The sequence below is a fragment of the Ranitomeya imitator genome, chromosome 6, assembly GCF_032444005.1.
Source record: "Ranitomeya imitator isolate aRanImi1 chromosome 6, aRanImi1.pri, whole genome shotgun sequence".
Lineage (NCBI taxonomy): Eukaryota > Metazoa > Chordata > Amphibia > Anura > Dendrobatidae > Ranitomeya > Ranitomeya imitator.
The window spans coordinates 97,508,869-97,535,906 of NC_091287.1; the positions used below are offsets into that span (position 1 = coordinate 97,508,869).

Consider the following 27,038-nt stretch of genomic DNA (forward strand, 5'->3'; position numbering starts at 1 on the left):
AAGTTTTTTATCGCATGATTATGAAACAATTAGGTCTTTATAGCTTAAAAAAAGATATATCAATATATAGCAGTCTAAAAAACTACACATTTTCTTTTGGCTTTGCTTGGGTGTGGGAGTCTGTGGATCCCATGGACATGGACAATTTCTTAATACATACAGCAAGCACATACAGTGCCTTGCGAAAGTATTCAGCTCCCTGGAACTTTTCAACCTTTTCCCACATATCATGCTTCAAACATAAAGATACCAAATGTACCGTAAATTTTTGGTGAAGAATCAACAACAAGTGGAACACAATTGTGAAGTTGATCGAAATTTATTGGTTATTTTACATTTTTGGGGAAATTCAAAAACTGAAAAGTGGAGCGTGCAATATTATTCGGCTCCTTTACTTTCAGTGTGCAAACTCATTCCAGAAGTTCATTGTGGATCTCTGAATGATCCAATGTTGTCCTAAATGCCTAATGATGATAAATATAATCCACCTGTGTGTAATCAGTCTCTATAAATGCACCTGCTCTGTGATAGTCTCAGGGTTCTGTTTGAAGCGCAGAGAGCATCATGAAGACCAAGGAACACAACAGGCAGGTCCATGATACTGTTGTGGAGAAGTTTAAAGTCGGATTTGGATACAAAATGATTTCCAAAACTTTAAATATCCCAAGGAGCACTGTACAAGCGATCATATTGAAATGGAAGTAGTATGATACCACTGCAAATCTACCAAGACCCGGCGGTCCCTCTAAACTATCATCTCAAACAAGGAGAAGACTGATCAGAGATGCAGCCAAGAGGCCCATGATCACTCTGGATGAGCTGAGGTGGGACAGCCTGTCCATAGGACAACAATCAGTCTCACACTGCACAAATCTGGCCTTTATGGAAGAGTGGCAAGAAGAAAGCCATTTCTCAAAGATATCCATAAAAAATGTCATTTAAAGTTTGCAACAAGCCACCTGGGAGACACACCAAACATGTGGAAGAAGTTACTCTGGTCAGATGAAACCAAAATAATACTCAACCTCTCCAAAACTGAACTTCTTCTGCTCCCACCATCTACTAACCTCCCTAAATCTGACATTTCCCTCTCCGTGGGTGGCACCATAATAACACCCCGGCAGCAGGCGCGCTGTCTGGGTGTTATATTTCACTCCGATCTCTCCTTCACCTCCCATATACAATCTCTTGCCCGCTCGTGCCGCTTACACCTAAAGAACATCTCTAGAATCCGCCCTTTTCTCACCATGGAGACAGCTAAAACCCTCACTGTCGCCCTGATCCACTCCCGCCTGGACTACTGTAATGCTCTATTAATTGGCCTCCCCCTCACTCGACTTTCCCCTCTCCAGTCCATCCTTAATGCAGCAGCCAGGGTCGTCCATCTGGCTAATCGTTACTCGGACGCGTCCGCTCTTCGCCAGTCGTTACACTGGCTACTCATTCATTACAGGATACAATTCAAAGTACTTGTTCTCACCCACAAATCTCTCCACAGTGCGGCACCCCCTTACATCTCCTCCCTCATTTCTGTCTATCAGCCTAACAGACCACTGCGCTCTGCAAATGACTTTCGATTAACCTCTGCAGTAATCCGTACCTCCCACTCCTGACTCCAAGACTTCTCCCGTGCTGCGCGAATCCTCTGGAATGCTCTACCCCAAGATATTAGGACCATCCATAATTTGCATAGTTTTAGGCGCAAAACACATTTGTTCAGAGCGGCCTATCACGTTCACTAATCAAAGTTATGTTATGTTTGTGTGTGTGTAGCCCATTCACTATCCCCATCTATTCCCCAACCCCTGAAGATGGCTGGACCATGATTGTAAATACATCATTGTAAATACACACCTGTACTTTGCATCTCCCCTTCCTCATTGTAGATTGTAAGCTCTCACGAGCAGGGTCGTCTTATTTTGCTTTAATTATTGTATTGTTAAAGTTGTTACTTATGACTTTTGTGTTTGAAACTGTTAAACTGTAAAGCGCTGCGGAATATGTTGGCGCTATATAAATAAAGATTATTATTATTATTATTATTAAAATAAAACTTTTTGGCAACAATGCCAAACGATATGTTTGGCGTAAAGGCAACACAGCTCATCACCCTGAACACACCATCCCCACTGTCAAACATGGTGGTAGCATCATGGTTTGGGCCTGCTTTTCTTCAGCAGGGATAGGGAAGATGGTTAAAATTGATGGGAAGATGGATGGAGCCAAATACAGGACCATTCTTGATGAAAACCTATTTGAGTCTGCAAAAGATCTGAGACTGGGACAGAGATTTGTCTTCCAACAAGACAATGATCCCAAAGATAAAGCAAAATCTACAATGGAATGGTTCACAAATAAACGTATCCAGATGTTAGAATGGCCAAGTCAAAGTCCAGACCTCAATCCAATGAGAATCTGTGGAAAGAGCTGAAAACTGCTGTTCACAAATTATCTCCATCAAACCTCATTGAGCTCGAGCTGTTTGCCAAGGAAGAATGGGCAAGAATGTCAGTCTCTCGATGTACAAAATTGATAGAGACATACCCCAAGCGACTTGCAGCTGTAATCGCAGCAAAAGGTGGCGCAACAAAGTATTAAGTTAAAGGGGCCGAATAATATTGCACGCCCCACTTTTTAGCTTTTGAATTTCCAAAAAATGTTTAAATAACCAATACATTTCATTCAACTTCACAATTATGTTCCACTTGTTGTTGATTCTTCACCAAAAATTTACATTTGGTACCTTTATGTTTGAAGTATCATATGTGGGAAAAGGTTGAAAAGTTCCAGGGAGCCGAATACTTTCACAAGGCACTGTATTAATGCAGTTTTACACAATTATTTTTCACTCCACATTTTTTCCCGACTGACTTAGAAAATAAAAGCTGAAGTGTCATTGTTTCTAAGGGGGAAAACAAGACACTTTTTCTGAGATGGCTTCAATATATGAGGCCCAATACATTCAATGTGAGGGCCCATTCACACTACGTTCTTCCCACACTCAATGGTCCTGTCCAGGCTTACTGCTGAACGCCTCCGCAAAACAGGATTTGGACGTATGTGCAGATGGCCCCATTGACTAGAGTGGTGCCAATAGAGTCACCGTGTGCTCTTTTGTGCATCATTTTCAGGCGTACATGGCTACTGGAGGTGGCCACTCAGATATAGTAGGTGTATATGCTCGAAAATGATGCACATCAATGGCCCCTTTGGTGAATATGCCCGAATACCATTTTGCGGGGGATTCGGACATAAGCCCTGACAGGACCACTGAATATAGGACAAAGCGTAGTGTGAATGCACCCTTAATATTGCAAAAATGTAACAGTTTCTCAAATATCTGTCATAGTTCCAAAAATAAGCCAAATAAGGTACACATTATCCCATCCTTTGCTATTATGCAAGTGGGCGTAGCTCTGCCTAAAAACGGCCAGGGCTGCAATTATAGATTTCTATACAATATAAAAATATAGCTTGTCTAGCAGAAATAAGGATGAAAGAAGGATGAAATAATAAAAGACCAAGTCTCAGCAAGTAGAAAACCTTTCTGGATCTGAGCGGTTAGTTTTTAATAAGACGTATACTAAGTAGGTTCTTTTGACGTGACCTATTTTTCGCAAACTATAGCTGACTCTCACTTATAATCTTGTTGTCCATAACGTACTGGTGAATTATGTCTCCAAGCAACTATCCAAAATGTCAGCACTGAAGATATGTAATTTGGACTTGATACTTGACTCAGACTTGAATAAAAAGCCACTAAATATACATTATGCCAGCCCTGACTTCTCAAATCTGTAATCTGATGTCACTGGTAATATTCATATTTCTAGTGTATAGGTGCACTGACATAGCACCTGTGGCATATAACTCACCAACAACAACAGCATAATGATGGCCTAACAAAAGGACACAGTAGGTTTAAAGAACTATAAGAAATAAGAAAAATAATGTGGGAGTTATACATTTTTAAGATTAACATATTTTCTATATCCCACATGAGGATATATTTGGGTAATTGCCACGTTTATGCATGCAAAGTGGGCACAGGAAAAGTAAGAACAGCTTGCTGCCAACTCGTACATTGCTTTGATACCATCCAATTAACTAAGCGTGGATGAAAACATCTAGCATGTAAAGTACACTAAATCCTTTAGTTCTTCAATAGGGATTCCAACAGTTTTAGAAGAAAAAAAAGCTAAACTTTTATACAATTATATATAGCCTTACTGTTATTATATTCGGATTTTTTGACCGTACAATGCCGGAGATCACATTAGTGATCTCATTGACAAAATACAGAGACAACTCAGAAGATTTAGTAATGAAACATGGGAGTAGAAGGTAAAACAGTTCAACAAAAGTCAATGAAGAAATCTGACATTTACGGTTGGTTAGACATCAAGTCAATTCTAGACCCACTCACTTCAAACATGCTAAAAAATGGAAGCACTCCATGTTTACTTCTATGTGATCTTATAAATGTCAGACAATGTACTTTTAGATATCAAGAAAATTCAGATTGTTTATCGGATGTTCTAAAGACTCCCATGCACACTAGACGTCAGTTGGCCAGAAGATAGTTTGGCTGATAGCTATCTCCCCCGACTCCTCCATGTTCAGTAAGGGTACCGTCACACAGTGGCATTTTGATCGCTACGACGGCACGATTCGTGACGCTCCAACATCGTAACAATATCGCTCCAGCGTCGTAGACTGCTGTCACACTTTGCAATGTACGACACTGGAGCGATAATTTCATGACGTATGTGCGATGTAGAAGCCATTGGTTACTATGCGCACATCGTATACAATATCGTGCACACCTTTGTTACACCATGCGATCATGCCGCCACAGCGGGACACTAGACGACGAAAGAAAGTTTCAAACGATCTGCTACGACGTACGATTCTCAGCGGGGTCCCTGATCGCAGGAGCGTGTCAGACACAGCGAGATCGCTGGAACGTCATGGATATATCGCTCGAACGTCACGAATCGTGCCGTCGTAGCGATCAAAATGCCACTGTGTGACGGTACCCTAACACTTGGTTCGGATAAGCATTCCTGGCCTTTCTATGAGACAGCCTATGTTGAAATATAATATGCAAATTGCCTCTTCTGAGAAAAAGAGGACTTAAACTCTATAGCGCCACCTGTTGGAAGTAGCGATCCTACAAGTCACAATCAACTCTTTAACGAGTCATGCAATATGACTTAGGATAAAAGCCAAATTAGTATCTCAATTCGCAGACACGGTGTTTCGGGCTGTTGGCCCTCGTCAGTGCGAAGCATGAGAACTGATTTGGCTAGATGAGAGGCTCTGGACTGTGGTCTAAGGGGTATCGTTTCTCCTTATGGAGAGTGACATACCATCTCTGGCTTGTCAAGGTAAGGAGGCTTATTTGCCGTACAATGCTCCTCTGGGAAATATAATATGCAAATTGCCTCTTCTGAGAAAAAGAGGAGTTAAACTCTATAGCGCCACCTGTTCCCCACCCCCCCCACACCTACCCCCGAGACCCCATACATTAGATTTATTATGCAGGACCTTTCTTCGTTATATACAATTGGGATCTTTTCCACCAACATTGTAAATTAGGTTCTAAGACTTTCTGCACTAACGACTCCATAATTTCCTCAAATACAGAATGCAATTTTAACATGGGCATCAATTAGTAAAGATAGATATAAAAGTCACCTCCATACATAGTAATATTTGATTTATTAAAAGAACCAAACAAAAGCAAGCCACATATAAAGTTCCTACCCTAACGGTGACTGTAAACCTTCTCAACACTCTTGACATCACCGTTTTAGTAAATACTTGAAATGATCAAGAATAAATTGATCATGAGTTGATTATGAATAAATTGACAACGGGTGTTACCAGTTTGGGACACGTCCTTAAATATTCTGACACTGTCCAATCAGTGCTGACTGTACAGACACACCTCTTTGACAAGGGGAATGAACATACCCAGTTGTTAAGTTAAAGAAAGCTAAAAACCTATATCATTTTGTTTAGCACTGCAATTGTACAGATATAAATCACCCTGCCAGGTCATTTTACCGCATAACGAATGTAAAAATGAAATAAAACAATGCTTTTTTTCAGCATTTCACTTCACTTGGATTTTTTTTTACAGTTCTTCAGTACACTCTATAGTAAAAAAAAATGTATGATGTAATTCAAAAGTACAACTTGTTCAACAAAAAATAAGCCCTCATACAGATCTGTTGACAGAAAAATAAAAAAAAATAAGTTGTATCTCTTGGAACTAGAGGAAGAAAAATTGAAAGTTTAAAAATGAAAATTGTCTGCACCCTTAAAGAAGACCTGTCACTTGCTCCAAAAAAAGTACCGTAAATACCTTGTAATAATTCCTGAGCTACCCTGATTTTACTGCTCCTTTCCATTTTGCACTGCATCATTCCATTGCAGAGATGTTCAAATTTCTTACTTTGTGAGCGCAGAATGTGAAATCTCTGCTTTGCCGTCCAACTGGATGTTTTTTCAGTCTTCTCTGCAGGGGTGCACTTTCAGTCCACTCCCAGATGCTGACAAACACAGATTCGCAGCTTATCTAGCAATAGCAGATGCTGCTGATCTGTGACTGGCAGCATTTGGGAGGAATTAAAGTTCACGCCCCCCCCCCCCCCAAAGAAGACTCGGGAATAAGTCAACTGAACTACAAGCCGAAATTTCACATATTGCACTCAACAAGAAACGTGAATATCTTTGCAATGCAGTGACGCAGTATACAAAATTGGAAAGAACGGCAGAATCAGAGGTTCTCAGGGATTTTTTATATGTATTTAACTCAATAAATTTATCAAGTCACAGGTGTTCATTAAGGGGCTAAAAACAAAACAAAAAAGAATATATTCCATTCTTGATGTTCTGGAGCACTGCTTCAGAAAGCTGTGAGCAGTGAAGCACTGGTGAGTAAATAGGGTACAATGGTGTGCACTCAGTCAATTTAGAACGAGGTGCTGGTGCCACGGACTATGAAAGTCCAATCAATCAATTGAATTAGAAGACACCGCACACTCTAATGGTTAAGTATGTAAAAATCAGGGTACATTTTATTAACATGTCACTATCTTGATCGCTTGTATACTTGTTCTTTGCTCCCATGTTTAATAAAATTTACCCTGATTTTGCATACTTAACCATTAGAGTGTGCGGTGTCTTATAATTCAAAGCACTGGTGAGTGACATTATCACAGAGTATGTACCCACGATCCGGATCTGAGTTCACATCGCTGCCGTCTATTGAACGCAGGTGAATCCGCATGTGTTCACTGAACCGTGTGGATTCACAGAGTTCAGTAAATTCTATAGGTGAAATTTCTCTTCCGGAGACAAGAGTCTCCACAAGAAAAATTGACATCCTGTAGTCTGGAGAGACGCACCGCATGTCCGTCTCCACAGGTGAGCTGCGGCGTTTGTGGACGCATAGTGGACATGGAATTTCTTGAAATCCCATCCACTATGATGTAACGGCTGGCCTCTGCGGGTCGGACATTGGACTGCGCCCAACCCCCAGCATCTACTGATTGTAGGCACACACCCTTATGCTGGCCCTTTGATACTTAAAGGGATTCTGTCAGCAGAATTCCCCCCAAAACTATTTACCGTATATGCACATGTAGTACTTTCAAAGACAAGTCCAGCAATACCTTTACATGGCTAGTCCTTTCTTCCATTACTGAGATATCAGAGTTTGAATTGATATGCAAATGAGGCAGAAGAACTATTTATAAGCCTCTGTCACTCCAGCTCTCTTCCTTGACTGACGCCGCATCCTATTGCTTGACTGACAACCTCTATGTTTTGTGACTTCAGATAAAATGTGCCACCAGTTATGCAGGAGGAGGCGATGCTGAGTGGGGAATAACGCTGAAGTGACAGAGGCTGCTCTATAATCTCATTTGCATATTAATTCTGTCAGGGAATATTATTTCTCAGGACTTTCTTAATCACACAAGGTCACGAGTACCACCCACTGTGATGCTTGGAGTGAACATCTCTCTGCTGCACCCTATCGTCCGGACAATTACATGATTGGCCGATGGTCTATGGAGAAAGCCGCAGGCTGTTCACACTACTAGGCCACTTATCGGAAAACTAACAGTGAGCGTTTGGTATATACACCTCCGGATTCCAACATGTAATATGTGTATATACCCCGTACACAGCTAACTCCACGAAAACCCCAGACTACTCGCCGCCACCACCAATCCGTTTCGGTCGATTGGACACCAATTACGATAGCTTATGGCTTTGAGGTGAAGTTTACAGAACAGAAGGAACAGAACTATTACATGTTATATTTAATCCACAGGGAGGCACGGTTTATGAAAAATATACAAAAGATTTTACAAGGGGGACAAAACAATACAGCACATACAATTACAGAAAATAAAAGGGATTAACAGGAGAACTTAATACACAGGATCACAAAGATGATTCAGTTTAGCTGAAAAAGAGCGCTTTGCTGGGAGCCGTCAATAAATGGGATTCATGCATACATGGGTGTGTAAAGGTACTGTCACACTAGACGATATCGCTAGCGATCCGTGACGTTGCAGCGTCCTCGCTAGCGATATCGTCCAGTGTGACAGGCAGCAGCGATCAGGCCCCTGCTGGGAGATCGCTGGTCGGGGAAGAAAGTCCAGAACTTTATTTCGTCGCTGGACTCCCCGTAGACATCGCTGAATCGGCGTGTGTGACACCGATTCAGCGATGTCTTTGCTGGTAACCAGGGTAAACATCGGGTAACTAAGCGCAGGGCCGCGCTTAGTAACCCGATGTTTACCCTGGTTACCATCCTAAAAGTAAAAAAACAAACACTACATATTTACCTACCGCTCTCTGTCCTCCAGCGCTGTGCTCTGCACTCCTCCTGCTCTGGCTGTGAGCGTCGGTCAGCCGGAAAGCAGAGCGGTGACGTCACCGCTCTGCTTTCTGGCTGCCCGGCGCTCACAGCCAGACCAGAGAAGCAGAGCGCCGAGGACAGACAGCGGAAGGTAAGTATGTAGCGTTTGTTTTTTTACTTTTTAGGATGGTAACCAGGGTAAACATCGGGTTACTAAGCGCGGCCCTGCGCTTAGTTACCCGATGTTTACCCTGGTTACCGGGGACCTCGGGATCGTTGGTCGCTGGAGAGCTGTCTGTGTGACAGCTCTCCAGCGACCAAACAGCGACGCTGCAGCGATCCGGATCGTTGTCGGTATCGCTGCAGCGTCGCTATGTGTGACGGTACCTTTACTCTCTACTAGAACACAGATCATAATTCGGCTTGATCTTTTATCAGACCCTGAGTCCCACACACACACACACACACACACCCCCTTGTGAAGACATCACATAGACCAGGTTGTGGGCTGGTCTCAGCCCTTCATGATTTTTAGAAATCCCTACTTATGCAATAACGCCTCATAGGATGACTGCAGAAGTTTGAGACTGGTGTCATCTTTTGCATCAGTATTTCATCTATGCTTAGAGACCAAAGATGGCCTAGCTGCTGGCTGCTATATGGCCCCTATGGCTTGGGGGCCTTTTGGCAGGGGTTATAGTAACAAGAAAATATCTATATTTTTGCCTAGTTAGCCCGATGCTGAAAATGTACGTCTCATTAATATCGCATGTATAGAAATTCCAAGATTCCATGTTTTCTTATGGAGACACACTGTCTGAGCTGGCTTATTGTAACTGCAGTGACAATGGCTATTTCTAAAGGGTGTGAGATCTTCCTTTAATCCGCTCAAAACCTAATAAGCCTTTTCCGGTCTCTGTCTATGGACAATAAACATCATCTTCAGTCACCTGCATAAAGAGGACTCCTTGCATTTTAATTAAGATGGCTGACATCTCTTCGTGCACTGCACATTTTACATAACGGCAGATTTGAGTGCTAGCTCTTATTTCCTTATTGCAAAAAGGAGAGGGATATGAGAGACCTCAAGGATTTTTTTTTATATTTTCTATGACAAATTCAAACATTTAAATCTCAGTAACAGAGGAATGGACTGGCCATGTAAAGGTATTACTGAACTTGTCTTTGAAAGAGCAACATGTGCATATAAATAGTCTGGTGGTGAAATCCTGCAGACATCAGCACAATATCGGACTAACAATTTCCACATATCTAAAGTCAACGTGAGTTACAGTGGGAAAAATAAGTATTTGATACACTACAGATTATGCAAGTTTTCCCACCTACAAATATGGAGAGATCTGTAATTTTTATCTTAGGAACCATTCAACTGTGAGACAGAATCAAAAAATAAAAAAACAGAAAATCACATTGTATTATTTTTAAATAATTATTGCACGAAGTAAGTATTTGATCACCTACCAATTCTCAATCTCACAGACCTGTTAGTTTTTCTTAGAGAAGCCCTCCCATTCTGCACTCATTAATTGCATTAATTGTATTAATTGCACCTATTTGAACGTGTTACCTAAATAAAAGACACCTGTCCACACACTCTCTCAATCAATCACACTCCAACTTCTCCACCATGGCCAAGACCAAAGAGCTGTGTAAGGACACCAGGGACAAAATTGTAGACCTGAACAAGGCTGGGATGGGCTACAGGACAACAGGCAAACAGCTTGGTGAGAAAGCAACAACTGTTGGCGCAATTATTACAAAATGGCAGAAACACAAGATGACTGTCAATCTTCTTTGGTCTGGGGCTCCATGCAACAGCTCGCCTTGCGGGGGTAAGGATTATTCTGAGAAAGGTCAGGAATCAGCCCAGAGCTACAAGGGAGGATCTGATCAAAAGAGCTGACCTAAAGAGCAATAGGATCACAGTCTCAAACATTCCTGTTTGTAACACACTATGCTGTCAAAATACTGCAAGGCATGCAAGGTCCCCCTGCTCACAACAGCACATGTCCAGGCCCATTTAAGTTCATCAATGACCATCTGGATGGACCAGAAGAGGCATGCGAGAAGGTCATGTGGTCAGATGAGACCAAAATAGAACTTTTTGGCAGAGGCATATCTAGGGGGGAGGCAGCCGGGGCATGTGCCCCGGGTGCAGCCGGCAGGAGGGCACAGTCAGGCCACCTAATGCGGCGGTCCGCAGTCTCCCCCGGCGGCTGCATTTTGCCATGCCCCAGACTGGGAGTCGGCTGTTCTGTGTTGGCTGTCAAGCTGACAGCCAACACAGAGAAGCTGCAGCGTGCCGGCTCCCAGTGTTCAATTGTACTCACATCTTACAGACACGAGTACAATTGAAGCTATGACGGTAGGGACTAGAATGGAGTTGATTTTTTTAACCGATGATGTCACCGAAAGGGGCAGGGCCTCCTTCAATCCAGTGAAAGCCGATACTAGGAAGCTGCGTTTTGCTGAGGCTGCTGAGGAAGAGAAGTGGGAAATGAGGGGCTGCATCATGGAGCCATCGGAGGAGAGGACCGAGGGGCTGCACCATGGAGCTGTGTGAGGAGAGGACTGAGGGGCTGCACCATGGACGCTTGTACAAATGGGAATGAAGACCCAGGACTCAGTGTGAGTACTCCGAGGATGAATTTTGGAAAGGGGTTGATGTTACTTGAGTGGGTCTGCATAGGGAAGATTATGATGAGGGGCTGTGTGAGGAATGAGGGGTGATGAGGGGATGTGTGGAGAATTGGGTGATGGGCTGTGTGGAGAAGGGGTGATGGGATGATGAAGGGCTGTGTGGGGAGTGGGGGACGATGAGGAGCTATGTGGGGAATTGGGGGATGATTAGCGGCTATGTGGCGATTTGGGAGATGATGAGCGGCTGTGTGGGGAATTGGGGGGTGATGAGGGGCTGTGTGGGGAATTGGATGATGAGGGGCTGTGTGAAGGGGTGAAAGGTGAGATGATGTGGGGCTGTGTGGGGAGTTTGGGATAATGAGGGGCTGTGTGGGGAATTGGGGGGTGATGAGGGGCTGTGTGGAGAAGGGGTGGTGTGGGGGTGATGAGGGGCTGTGTGGGGAATTTGTGTGGAGAAGGGGGAATGATGAGGGGATGTGTGAGGAATGGTGGGTGTGATGAGTGGCTGTGTGGGGAATGGTGGATGATGAGGGGCTGTGTGGGGAATGGAGGGATGAGGAGGGGCTGTGTAGGGAATGGGGGGATGATGAGGGGCAGTGTGGAGAATGGGGGATGATGAGGGGCTGTGTGGGGAATGGAGGGATGATGAGGGGCTGTGTAAGGAATGGGGGGATGATGAGGGGCTGTGTGGCGAATAGGGGGATGATGAGGGGCTGTGTGGAGAATGGGGGAATGAAAACGGGCTGTGTGGGGAATGGGGAGATGATAACGGGCTGTGTGGGGAATGATGAGGGGATGTGATGAATGGGGGACGATGAGGGGTTGTGTGGGAAATGGGGGGAATTAATGTGTGTGGAGAGATTTGGAGTGGGGATGGGGGATTTAATGTGTGTGGGGAGATTTGGAGTAGGGATGGGGGATTTAAAGTGGGAGATTTGAGGACACAAAATGAGGAGCAAAGGGGGACATGCACGGCATGTATGAGGAAACAGCACAGGAGAATGGGGAGCATGTATGAGGAAATAGTATGGGGGACACAGACACAGTACTGTGCAGACACAGTATGGTGAGTGGGGATGGGTACAGACAGTATGGGGAGCGAACAGGGGAATGTATGCGGACACAGTATGAGTAGTGATATGAAAAATGTATGTGGACAGAGTAACGGGAGTGAGGGTGACAGGATGTGTGCAGACAAAGTGGGGGTATGTGTGAGGGGTATGTGTGAGCATTCAGTATAGAAAGTGAGGGGGTAAGTATACGAGGAGACAGTATGGTGAAAGGGGGGATGTGAGAGGAGACAGTATAAGGAGGGAGGGGAATAGTGTGAGGAGACAGAATGGGGGGAGAAGAGTGAGTGGGCACAGAATAGAAACTGAGTAGTGGGGGCGTAGCATGGGGAGAAAGTGTAAGGGTACAGCCAGGCGGGGATAGTATACCAAGGAGGGGGAGTATGATGCCAGAATACAGTATAGAGACTGGGCCCTATAGGGAGGACACAGTGTGAAAGGACAGTGTGTAGAGGGGGCCAGTATGGAAAGGAAAGGTCAGTGTAAAGAGCATGTACCATAAGAGGGGCAATGTGGGAGTCATACTTTGTGTAGACAATATATTGAGGGGCAATTTTTCATTCAGGAGCATTATAATGACACTTCTATCTCTAAGGGCAACATGTGGAGATTTTCTGCAAAAGAGCGGAGAAGATGGAAGTCTGCAGAGACGGCTGTGGATGAGAAAACTCATCATGGGCTCTGGACAAGATGAAGAAAAGAAGCAGAATGACTCCAGAGACGACATCTATAAGGTACCTGGATGTAAATGTTATTTGTGATACTGACTAATTCTCATCTTTTTATTTGTTAGGAGCATTAAAGGGGTTGTCCAGGTTTGTGATGAGTCTGCAGTCATTCTATGTGATTGCAGACTTCTAAATTCTCACCGTGCACACTGCACGCTGTTAGGATTCTCTTGTGCTGGCGATTTACATACATGCAGTCGTGCGCTGGCTAGACATGTGTGGCCTCACTCAATGAAAATGAACAGAGTGAGGTCAGACAAGCCTAGTCAGAACGTGGTCAGAAGTAGACAAATCACATGCTTGTGCTGACATGACTGTCCACCGGCAAGGGAGAATCCTAAAAGTGTGCAGTGCATTAGTTGTGAGAATTCAGAAGCTGCGATGTCAGGATTCAGCTCTGCAGGTTCCAGTAGTCATCACATGGACACTTCACTCATATGCAATTTTCATACTTATGGTCCTGTCACAACGAGCTTCTCTTCCTGCTTCTCCAAGTTTTTCACTGATCATTGAGAGCATTAGGGAGAGCGGCTCGTCAGTACATGACTAAGGCTACTTTCACACATCAGTTTTCTGCCGTTGAGAGAGAGAGAGGGCGCCAAACTGAATTCTTGCCCCGGATGCTAGAAAACCTAGATACACCTTTGCTTTTTGGTATCAACTCCACTTGCTGTATTTTGAGGAAGAAGGATGAGTACAATCCGAAGAACACCGTTACAACTGTGAAGCATGGCGGGGGAAACACCATACTTTGGGGGTGCTTTTCTGCAAAGGGGACATAACAACAGCACAGTATTGAAGGGATGATGCATGGGGTCAAGCATCGCGAGATTTTGGCCAACAACTTTCTTCCCTCAGTAAGAGCATTGAAGATGGATTGTGGCTGGGTAAGAAGCATTTCAAGGTCCTGGAGTGTCTCTAGACCTGAACCCAATAGAAAATCTTTGGAGGGAGCTGAAGCTCAATGTTGTCAAGTGACAACCTGGAAACCTGAAAGACCTTGAGCAGATCTGTATGGAGGAGTGGACAAACATCGTTGCTGCTGAATGTGCAAACTTGGTCAAGAACTACAGGAAACAACTGACCTCTATAATTGCGAACAATGGTTTCTGTACCAAATATTAAGTTATTTTTTTATATTGCATCAAATATGGTACTTATTTCATGCAATACATTCAAATTAGTTATGTAAATACATACATACAATGTGACTTTCTGGATTTATTTTTAGATTTTGTCTCACACAGTTGAAGTGTACCTACGATAAAAATTACAGACCTCTCCATTCTTTGTAGGAGGGAAAACTTGCAAAATCGGCAGTGTATCAAATACTTATTTTCCCCATTGTATAGCACCAGACCGCTGCAATCACATTGGCAGCATCTTGCGATTTCTAGGTCTAACATAAATCTCTGCTGTATCTTTACTTTCCTAACAGAACTGTTAAACTCATTTGATAAATCCCCTTGGCTTTGGGAATATTTTACTGACTATTATGCAAGTGATAAAGTATTGTGTAGAATTCTTGCTATCACTAGGGTGATTTTCAGTACTCCACTGACAGTACATAATAGTAAAAAGTCTGGCAATGATGCATATGGAAAAAAGTGACATTCTTAGGCTTCTTTCACACTTCCGTCTTCCAATTTTGCACAGGATCCGTCAAGACGCTGAAATGACGGGTCCTGTGCAGATTGTGGAAAATGTGTGCACTGGGCCCGTCTTACTGATGGACCCGTCGAGCCTATGGGCACCAGTTGTGTATGCGTCTTCGCAGCGGTTTTCTGCATACACAACACAAACCAGGTTAAAAAAAATAAAAAATCACAGTATACAAACAAAAAAAGAGAAAAAAGCAAGCCGCACAGCCCAGAATCAAGAGACCGGCCTCCAGCACAGGATCCGCAATGCAAAAGGGACGTCCGACAGGAACTGGAGGTGCTCGCGTGAAAAAACAGGCATGTAGCATATAGAGCAAAAGAAGCAACGCGGTAGCACTCACCAGTATAAGTGATTCAAATGTCCTTTATTGTGATAAACGAAGAGGCATCTTCACGGCACGAGGGAGGGAGTGGAGAGGAGTGCGGTCGACGGGACGACGGCCGTTTCGCGGTACAACAGAACGCTTCTACGGGAAGAGTTCTGTTTTAACGCGAAACGGCCGTCGTCCCGTCGACCGCACTCCTCTCCACTCCCTCCCTCGTGCCGTGAAGATGCCTCTTCGTTTATCACAATAAAGGACATTTGAATCACTTATACTGGTGAGTGCTGCCGCGTTGCTTCTTTTGCTCTATAAAAAAAATCACAGTATTCTCACCTACCGGCATCCCGCGCAGCAATGCTCACGGCAGCTAGCGTTCCTAGTAATACAATGCGAAATCTCGAGAGAAGTCACGGTCTCACGAGACCGCGACTTCTCACTAGATTTCTCAATGTATTACTAGGAACGCTAGCTGCCGGGAGCATCGGTGACGCTGTGCGGGACGTCGGTAGGTGAGAATATTGCAATTTTTTTAATTATTATTATTTTTAACATTATATCTTGTTACTATTGATGCTGCATAGGCAGCATCAATAGTAAAAAGAGAAAGAGTGAGCGAGAGAGAATTTCCCTGACGGGAAATTCTTCCACGCATGCTCAGTTTGAAAAGGCGGGACACGTCGCTGGATTCCTGCTTTTCACAGTCAGTGAAGCATCGCTGACCGCCGATTTTCCGACGTGAAGAAAAACGTTCCTCTGAAAGTTTTCTCTGCCCGACGGACCTTTTTTTACGCAGGATCCAGTGCAAGACGGATGAAACGGATGGCCATCCGTCACAATCTGTCGCTAATACAAGTCTATGAGAAAATGCAGGATCCTGCATTCTCAAAAATCGACGGATTGTGATGGGAGCTGAAAGACGGAAGTGTGAAAGAGGCCTTACAGATAAACCGCCTTTCTTATAAATGCTTTGGGAAGTTAGTTGATGGGACACTATCATGCACGGCGGTATGATGCCGACAAGGAAGAATGCGGAAAGTTTTCTGTTTAGAATTGTTATACAGTAATTTTCAAGAAGTAGATGAAAGTAAATTACAGTCTGTACTTCTGCATCACTTTATGCATGAAATAAAACACTTGTACTGGAAAATCCCTTAAACACAACTCCCAGCATTATACAGGAGAGGGATACATGATATAATTCAGTTATACTGTGTTCCGTTACAGTCAGCGGAGTGTGGTTTATGAGAACTGGATATCAAAGCCACACTTTAACATTTCAGTATTATCAGCATCTAAGTGAATGTTGGATATAGTTACCATTAAGGCTCTGTCAAACTTGCTCTAAACACGCACCATCTGAAATTTGTACACCATTCATTAACACATGTTACCTATACTTACTGATTGGACCCCCACAGCCTCACCAATCATAGTGAGCACATTTGGGTGTTCATCACACGTGCATTCCCAGACATTACTGCCAAAAACTCCTACACGCCTTGACTGTGCAAGTGTCACCTATTTTACAGATATTTTATGGCTATCACACATGGCAATTTGACATTGACTTGTACTGGATTTCAACTATTGCGAAAAGTTACACTGAGGACATCTGACGGTGGCCACACACTCTGTACATGGAGCTCAGTACACTATATAGTAGTTAATCTGGGGTGTTGTACATCAGTTCCTATTAAAGTGAAAAGGAGCTGAGCTGCAGTACCCAAGAACAGCCACCACAAAGTGTATGGAGTTGTGCGTCTCTGGCTCTGTTCACTGTGCACATCCAGGCCCTGCAAACAGATCCAGGTTGTCATCGGTTTACGCCGACAGACAGGAGCCAGAAGACCGCAGTGTCTGATTTCTCCTACTCCTGCACTGATAAGAAACACATCACCTTCATATTAAACGGTGTAAAGGTACCGTCACACTAGACGATATCGCTAGCGATCCGTGACGTTGCAGCGTCCTCGCTAGCGATATCGTCCAGTGTGACAGGCAGCAGCGATCAGGCCCCAGCTGTGATGTCGCTGGTCGGGGAAGAAAGTCCAGAACTTTATTTGGTCGCTGGACTCCCCGCAGACATCGCTGAATCGGCGTGTGTGACACCGATTCAGCGATGTTTTCACTGGTAACCAGGGTAAACATCGGGTAACTAAGCGCAGGGCCGCGCTTAGTAACCCGATGTTTACCCTGGTTACCATCCTAAAAGTAAAAAAAAACAAACACTACATACTTACCTACAGCCGTCTGTCCTCCAGCGCTGTGCTCTGCACTCCTCCTGCTCTGGCTGTGAGCGTCGGTCAGCCGGAAAGCAGAGCGGTGACGTCACCGCTCTGCTTTCCGGCCGCTGTGCTCACAGCCAGTACAGGAGGAGTGCAGAGCACAGCGCTGGAGGACAGACGGCTGTAGGTAAGTATGTAGTGTTTGTTTTTTTTTACTTTTAGGATGGTAACCAGGGTAAACATCGGGTTACTAAGCGCGGCCCTGCGCTTAGTTACCCGATGTTTACCCTGGTTACCAGCATCGTTGGTCGCTGGAGAGCTGTCTGTGTGACAGCTCTCCAGCGACCAAACAGCGACGCTGCAGCGATCTGGATCGTTGTCGGTATCGCTGCAGCGTCGCTAAGTGTGACGGTACCTTAAGTTTGTTTTAGCAGTGCAGGGGTTAATCTGCTCAGTTGAGAGCACTTGGAAGCTTTCCTGCATTAAGGCTCTCAGCTGTTCACTGTTAGCCACTCCCATCTCCTATATAAACTGGGTCCTTGCTAGCACTCATTGTCAGAGTAGCTTTTGCTGCATGGCTGGAGGTTGTTGGTGGTGGCTATTGGAGAAGGCTTTTTTGGATTTATCTGTGACTGTTGCTAGGTTTTGAGTGTGTGATAATTCCCTTTCTTCTCCTACTTAGGTTTAAACCCATCCTCCACTCACCAGTGTTTACCTCTGTTGTTTGAGTATATTTGTATGTTTGGTATTTTTCGGTATCCCTGTTCATATTACCTTGTTAGTCTGATTAGCGTATTACAGTACACTACTACTCCCCTCTTCCCTGGGTGGGGGAAGGGTACAGACTGTGGCTGAAATGAGGAGCTAAGACAAGATACGTGGCCCCAGCGATTTCACCATCAGAAGTAATCCGAGAAACGGTGCACCCCTAGCATTAGGGACAAGGAAGGAGCCCCTGGTGCCGGGACACCAGACAACAGAGTCGTTACATGAGTGGTGGTTTTCCACCAATCCGATAACGATGGCTTATCTAACAATATCAAAGTCTTGGAAAACCCCTTTAATTCAAGTCAGACACCAAATCTGTGGCTGGATTGCACAACAAAAAATGCTTGGTGGACCCTGCATGCACTACCTGGTGCCTTAAAGGGAGTTTCTTAGGGCAAAATCTCTTTAAAAAACTCCCTTAAAAGGACCATAAACCTTAAAGGGGTCATATAAAATTACAATTAAGTATTTTTCCCCAGGAATATCTCCACTCCTGTATCTAGTACTGCAGCTCATTCCTAGTCAAGTAAGTGGGTTGAACTGCAGTAAAAGACATAGTCTGTTTCTGGAAAAAAAAAAGTGACTGTTTTCTAATATTGTACAAAGTATCTCATACGAACTATGAAATATTTAGTAATTAATGTATGCTAGCATGGAGGATCTTATGAAGACTATCTCCAATCCAGGCTCAGACTGGCCCACAGGAGAACAGGAGAATCCTACGGTCGGCCCATATGCAGCAGTGGGCCACCATCCTCTTATATTAGCAGTACTTGGCACGATAAAATTAAGTCACTATGTATAGACAAAGGTAGCATCTTTTTTATTCATCAATCAACCCATTTTATTGCTTTAGAATTTTGTGAATGAGGTAAGTCATATGTGCATGTAGCTGAAAAGTGGGGCCCTGGAGTTGATGTTACTGGTAGGTGGTGGCACGAGATTCTGACATTGCTGGATTCCATGGCTCCAGTGCATGTCATAGTAACATAGTAACATAGTAACATAGTTAGTAAGGCCGAAAAAAGACATTTGTCCATCCAGTTCAGCCTATATTCCATCATAATAAATCCCCAGATCTACGTCCTTCTACAGAACCTAATAATTGTATGATACAATATTGTTCTGCTCCAGGAAGACATCCAGGCCTCTCTTGAACCCCTCGACTGAGTTCGCCATCACCACCTCCTCAGGCAAGCAATTCCAGATTCTCACTGCCCTAACAGTAAAGAATCCTCTTCTATGTTGGTGGAAAAACCTTCTCTCCTCCAGACGCAAAGAATGCCCCCTTGTGCCCGTCACCTTCCTTGGTATAAACAGATCCTCAGCGAGATATTTGTATTGTCCCCTTATATACTTATACATGGTTATTAGATCGCCCCTCAGTCGTTCTAATAACCATGTATAAGTATATAAGGGGACAATACAAATATCTAGCTGAGGATCTGTTTATACCAAGGAAGGTGACGGGCACAAGGGGGCATTCTTTGCGTCTGGAGGAGAGAAGGTTTTTCCACCAACATAGTACAGGCATCAATTCATATAAATCGCTCATAGTTTCCAATTAAAAAGTATAAAGTAGTTGGCAGTATGGTGGCTCAGTGGTTAGCACTGCTGATTTGCAGCACTGGGGTTCTGGGTTCAAATACCACCAATGACAACATGTTATGTTAGGCTATGGGTTGAACTAGATAGACAAAGTCTTCCTTCAACCTTAATAACTATGTTACTATCTGCAAGGAGTTTGGATGTTCTCCCCGTGTTTGCGTGGGGTTCTTCGGTATCTTAAAACTCTGTCCACATATTGTAGATATAGTTTAGTATTAACAAGAACCTTGAGAAGACAATAGAATCAGTTGCAGGAATATATTGTACATGGACATAACTAGTAGATGTCCATTCACGTCACACAAAGTGGACAACTGAACATCCATCTGCATCAGCTAAGATAATCAAGTGGATTTGTGGTTTTGCCATTTTTGGCCTGGCAAGAAAAGCCTTGATTTTCATGCACAATTTTTGCATGAAAAAAGCATCAACCAGCAATGTGAAAACAATGCCACAAGAACAAATCAAAATAGTGAATTTCATGCTTTTCTATTTTATCACAGTTAATATTTCGCCCTATTGTTTTAAAACACAATGGGTAAGACACTGAAATACTTGTTAAGGCTCTGTGCACACGTTGCGGAATAGGCTTAAGAATTTCTGGTGCGGATTCTGCCTCTCCTGGCAGAAAACGCACCTGCGGATTTGACGCGTTTTTTGTTCGATTCCGCAGCGTTTTGTGTGCGTCGTTTTTGCTGCAGTTTTCTTGCAGATTTGCTGCGTTTTTTACCCCTGCGGTTTTCTATAATGGAATGGGTACAAAAACGCTGCAGATTCACAAAAAAGAAGTGACATGCTACTTCTTTTAAACCACAGCGTTTCCGCAGCGGGTTTTCCGCAAAGTGTGCACATCATTTTTTTTTCTCATTGATTTACATTGTACTGTAAATCAATTGCGGATCTGCAGCGTTTCTACACCGCAAAAAACGCTGCGGATCCGCAGAGAATCCGCAACGTGTGCACATACCCTTGTGTTTTGGGTATTTATTATTGGTTAGGAAACTGTTCATTACCATGAGCTGCAATCATTCTCTACAGATTTCACGACACTGGCAATAGTGTCATGTGCAAAACTGTGCATGTGCAAAACTGTGCATTTTTACATCCAGAAAAAAATGAAAATTTTTCATCCATATTTTCACCTGTATGCCATCCGTGTGTCAGAGCTTTTCAGGCAATCAGCATGTCCCTTTGTCCATCCATATGGCATCCATGTTTTTACAAGAATAAATTAATAAATAATAAAGTGAAAAACAATTTCCCATCTTCATGATTGTAATGTATCCATAAAAAACGCATGACATATGGATGAGAACCCAGTATGTCATCTATATTTTTTTACTTATAGTTGGCGAGTTTGATCTAGAATACAGATCACAGTAGCGCATGTTGCGATTTTTTACGCAGACCATCGATCAGCGTGTAAAAACGTTCATGTGAACTATCACATTGACTTGCATTAGTCGGTGTTCAGATTGTATGTTATATATTGTGTATATGGAAAGCACACAGAAGTTTGACAGGTTCATCTGAACGAGCCCTAAAACTGTCCGATTTACATCTGAAGCTGAAAAAAGAACGCCAAGACTTTTGCTTTCATTCTGATGACATCACAAAAGTTTTCAAAAAATGGTTACATGAGCAGAATAAATGTTTTTTATCAATAGGTAATTGACTTTTTTTTGTCTTTTGCTTAGATAAGTGCCGCAATAGACAAGGCGATTATGTTAAATATAGACTAAATTTGTGCAATCAATTCAACGCAACTTGATCATTTTAAGCAATAAATAGTAGAGAACAGTAATTTCTGACTTCCCCTCATAAATACGGGTTACATAGTCAAATTCTGGGGGCTTATTTTATAGCAGGTTTATGGGCCTTTTCCCCCCATCTTGAAATTCCTGTGAGCAATCCTGCATCAATACCTTCTGACATACCAGCAAGAAATCCCTGTACTAATGGACAGTCAATAAAAGTGACATAACTGATGTATGAATTATTAATCTACATGTCTCCTGCTTTTATTAAAAAATTCTAATAAAATTCCATTTATGTTGCTGTAATATGTGCCCCCTCCTCTCCACATCACACTACCTGGTGGCATGGCTGTCTCCTTGTTGCAGCCCCCACCACAAAAAATGTCATAAACACAACTCACATCCATCAATACCAAGTGACCAGTGATGTGAAGAATGCCAGTGGTCCCTGTCCTCGTAATGTGAACACGTAACCGCTCCGAGGACACCTGTTAATTAAATATCTGTCCCCAGCTGCTCCAAGGATCTCCAAGCTGTGCCCCTACAATCCAACGACTCCTGACGATCAGAGGCATTATGGAAAGTAATGACTGACTATACACGATGTTATTCCTGATGAACTTCTATAAGCTTATTTATTAATGTCTATTTATTTTAATTATTTTAGTGGTACGTAAGATTTCATACAGGTGAATGAGCAGTAGGATCAGGACCCAAAGTACTGTCCACAAGATCACAACTCATCTGACCAAATACACGGAATAGATCAAAAAAATACAGCTGCCGCTAAAGCTTCAGGACTCACATACAGGGTCAAGTAGAACTCAGTTGCCTTTATAAACAGTGTGATCTTAACATCAATAAAGAATTCATAGTAAAACCCATAATGAGGAATGAAGAACCCATAGTGAACCCCTAAAGTAAGTCAAAGCCGGAACTCCATAGCAATCCAAAGGTAAAATAAAGTCTGAATTCAGAGAGACCCCCATGTAAATCAAAGTTGTGATCCTAATGTAAAAAGAAGTATAAATATAAAGATAGACAGTCAGACATCGTATTGACCCCCAGTGTAAAATAAATGACACCCAATTTGAAATAAAGTCAGATCCCCATAGTGATCTCAGAGTTAAATGAAGTCGGACCTCATAGAGACCCCAATATGAAATGAATGACCCCTATACATAAAAGTCAAAACTCAGATAGCGCCCCGATGTAAATGAATGACACCAATGTAAAATGAAGTCAGACGCCATAGTGACCCCAATATAAATCTAAATGATAAAACCATTGGGATTCAAATGTAAAAAGAAGTCAGAATTTATAGTGACCCTTGTATGTGAAATAAATGTTAAATGAAAATGTATAATAATAATAATAATAATAATAAATGAATGACCCCCGATATGAAATTACGCCCAAACTCAGAGTGAGCACAAATGTGAATTGAATGACACCAATGGAACATGTCAGACCCCATAATGGCGCCAATGTTAATCGAATGACCCCCACTATAAAGTCCTAGTAACCTCCCAAATGTAACTAATGGCCCCAGTGTAAAATGAATTCATACCCCATAATTACCCCCAATATAAAATGAACAACCCCCAATATAAAATGAATGTCTCTCAATGTAAAATGTAGTCAGACCCCAGTAGTGACCTCTGTATACAACAAAGTCTGCCCCCTTAGTTACCCCCATGGAAGTCAAAGGCAACCCCCACAGTAACCCTCTTAACCAAACGTCAGAACCCACAGTGACTCCAATGTAAAAGACCCCATAATAAACTGCACCATGACAGAGCGACCTAGTGACCCCTCAAACAGAACACTCCCCCCAGAGTAGTCGGAGAGCACAGTGACCCCCACATTAATGATAGAGCCTATGGCGATGCATCATGTTCAGGACCCCACAATGGCACTCATGCCTTCCAGAACGACCCCTAACATTGCACACTGACTCCCCGCTGTTACCTGAGTGTCGGCTCCGCTCTCCGCACAGACCACAGCCTCAGTCTCTCCGGCAGCCGGCAGGCACAGTCACATAGCAGGGGGCACCGGAAAGTTTTGGGGTCCGCAGCGCTGAGTGTCGGGAGGGGACGGAGCTCCGGGCACAGGCTTCAGCCGCTGCTGCTAGTCTGCTCTTCCTTCAGCGCTGAACTCATGAAAAAAAAATATGTTGCTTTGCATGTTCAGTTCAACCACATCCTCTGCTGCCCGGGCTGTGCCCACTCCAGAGACTGGCAGAGCCGCCCTGCACCGAGCACCGAGGACGAGCGGACACAGCACCGCCAAATTATAGCAGCAGAGAGCAGGCAGCGAGAAGGAGCAGCCGGTACTGACGGTGCACGGAGCAGCCGGTACTGACGGTGCACGGAGCAGCCGGTACTGACGGTGCACGGAGCAGCCGGTACTGACGGTGCACGGAGCAGCCGGTACTGACGGTGCACGGAGCAGCCGGTACTGACGGTGCACGGAGCAGCCGGTACTGACGGTGCACGGAGCAGCCGGTACTGACGGTGCACGGAGCAGCCGGTACTGACGGTGCACGGAGCAGCCGGTACTGACGGTGCACGGAGCAGCCGGTACTGACGGTGCACGGAGCAGCCGGTACTGACGGTGCACGGAGCAGCCGGTACTGACGGTGAACGGAGCAGCCGGTACTGACGGTGCACGGAGCAGCCGGTACTGACGGTGCACGGAGCAGCCGGTACTGACGGTGCACGGAGCAGCCGGTACTGACAGTGAACGGAGCAGCCGGTACTGACGGTGCACGGAGCAGCCGGTACTGACGGTGAACGGAGCAGCCGGTACTCAGAGTGCACGGAGCAGCCGGTACTCACAGAACAGCCGGTACTGACGGTACACGGAGCAGCCGGTACTGACGGTGCACGGAGCAGCCGGTACTGACAGTGCACGGAGCAGCCGGTTCTGAGCTGTGCACGGCAGTCCCCACAGGCTGCTGCTCCCCTCTCCTCCAGGAAATCCTCTGGTGTCACTCTCTGGCGCCCCCTCCCTCCTCACTGCTGCTCCTCTCACTGGTCTCCACAGGCTCCTGCTCATATCAGTACGTGGTCCGGACCCCCATCATGAGCTAAACCAAGGGGGCTTCTGTTCCTGGAAATACAAACATAGTTTGGCAACTTGCTGATATTCTCTGTGCTTTTACACCTCATGATTTCATGACCTCTGCTTGCTGTGAGCAGTGTCAGCCTGAAGAACATTGGGCCCACCAGGGGATATGATTCTGAGGGCCCACCAGGGGATATGATTCTGAGGGCCCACCAGGGGATATGATTCTGAGGGCCCACCAGGGGATATGATTCTGAGGGCCCACCAGGGGATATGTTTCTGAGGGCCCACCAGGAGATATGATTCTGAGGGCCCACCAGGGGATATGATTCTGAGGGCCCACCAGGGGATATGATTCTGAGGGCCCACCAGGGGATATGATTCTGAGGGCCCACCAGGGGATATGATTCTGAGGGCCCACCAGGGGATATGTTTCTGAGGGCCCACCAGGGGATATGATTCTGAGGGCCCACCAGGGGATATGATTCTGAGGGCCCACCAGGGGATATGTTTCTGAGGGCCCACCAGGGGATATGTTTCTGAGGGCCCACCAGGGGATATGATTCTGAGGGCCCACCAGGGGATATGATTCTGAGGGCCCACCAGGGGATATGATTCTGAGGGCCCACCAGGGGATATGATTCTGAGGGCCCACCAGGGGATATGATTCTGAGGGCCCACCAGGGGATATGATTCTGAGGGCCCACCAGGGGATATGATTCTGAGGGCCCACCAGGGGATATGATTCTGAGGGCCCACCTTTCTACTCCATTCAAGAGCCTCATAACAGCTGCAAGGTTTGCACTATGAACTCTCCTGAAGAAGAAGCTGGGGCCCATCGGAGGACTCTCTGGTGGGCCAGTACAATCCTGGCTGTGAATGAATGGTGACATTATTGTTTGCATCCAGCAGACCGACCGCATGCTTTTATTATAATAGTATCTAAGGCCGGTTTCACACGTCAGTGGCTCCGGTACGTGAGGTGACAGTTTCCTCACGTACCGGAGACACTGACACACGTAGACACAGTGAAATCAATGCATCTGTGCAGATGTCATTGATTTTTTGCGGACCGTGTCTCCATGTGCCAAACACGGAGACATGTCAGTGTTCGTGGGAGCGCACGGATTACACAGACCCATTAAAGTGAATGGGTCCATGTAAAACACGTACCGCACACAGACGTTGTCCGTGTGCAGTCCGTGTGCCGTGCAGGAGACAGCGCTACTATAAGCGCTGTCCCCCCCACTGGTGCTGAAGCCGCGATTCATATCTTCCCTGCAGCAGCGTTTGCTGTAGAGAAGATATGAATAATCGTGTTTAAAATAAAGATCCATGATCCACACTGATGTGCCACAGAAACGCATCGGCACACGGACAAGGATAATTCCGGTACCGATTTTTCCGGTACCGGAATTATCTGGACGTGTGAGACTGCCCTAATACAGGCAATCATGGAGGAAAATGATTTTGAGGGTTTTTCTTTGGATTAAGGGCATTAAAGGAAACTTGTCATGTCCCCAAATGCTATTAACCTTCAACTATAGGGTTAATCTGCTGGCTAATAGCATTCCAATGTTGTCTGGCTGTCTTATTGACAGTCTGGGAGAAAATGGGCTTTATTCCACCCAGGAGCCGCTGGACTTCATTTATATCCGGCAGGCACCGGAGCTCCCGTGATGATCGCGGCTCGGTCCTGGGGGCCGCATGTATGTCCTCAGACGGCCGTTCTATTGAATTGTATTGCGGCGCAGGCACCAGCTCTCTGCTCCGCAATACCAATGCGAGTCACCTGCCAATCAGTGATTGGAAGCTGACATCGGCAGGCTGGCACGGGCAGCGTGTGACATCACTGCCATGCGCCGCCCAGGCTGCGGAGGAGTGGAGGACGCTGTATGCCGAGGGAGCGGAGGTCAGATGAGAAGGATTTTTTAATGTGTATGTGATGCATGGCAGAATTGGGTAGAATGCAAACCTGCAAGGGTGCTCGCCCCTCTGTACCTGTCTGTCAGTATTAGGCTGTGTACACACGTTGCGTTTTTTTTCGCTATAAAAACGCATACATTAAGCATCCCATCATTTAGAATGCATTCTGCAATTTTTGTGCACATGATGCGTTTTTTTCCGCAAAAAATGCATTGCGGTAAAAAACGCATCATGTTCATTAATTTTGCGGATTTTTCGCGTTTTTCCCGCTATTTAATGCATTGGGAAGCTCTGGATAAAACGCGTCAAAAACGCAGGAAAAAAAAAAACGCGTAAAACGTGGATTTCTTGCAGAAAA

General features: G+C 44.7%; 1 protein-coding gene across 1 annotated transcript in view; it reads right to left on the reverse strand.

The window, feature by feature from the left end:
• The window catches only part of RFTN1 (raftlin, lipid raft linker 1), a 485,181-nt gene extending 460,521 nt beyond the window's left edge, over nt 1-24,660 (reverse strand). Inside the window, exon 1 of the mRNA XM_069729954.1 lies at nt 23,657-24,660. The gene's annotated coding sequence lies outside the window, so the exon portion shown is untranslated. The remainder of the gene's footprint in view (nt 1-23,656) is intronic.
• Between the last annotated feature and the right edge of the window lie 2,378 nt (nt 24,661-27,038).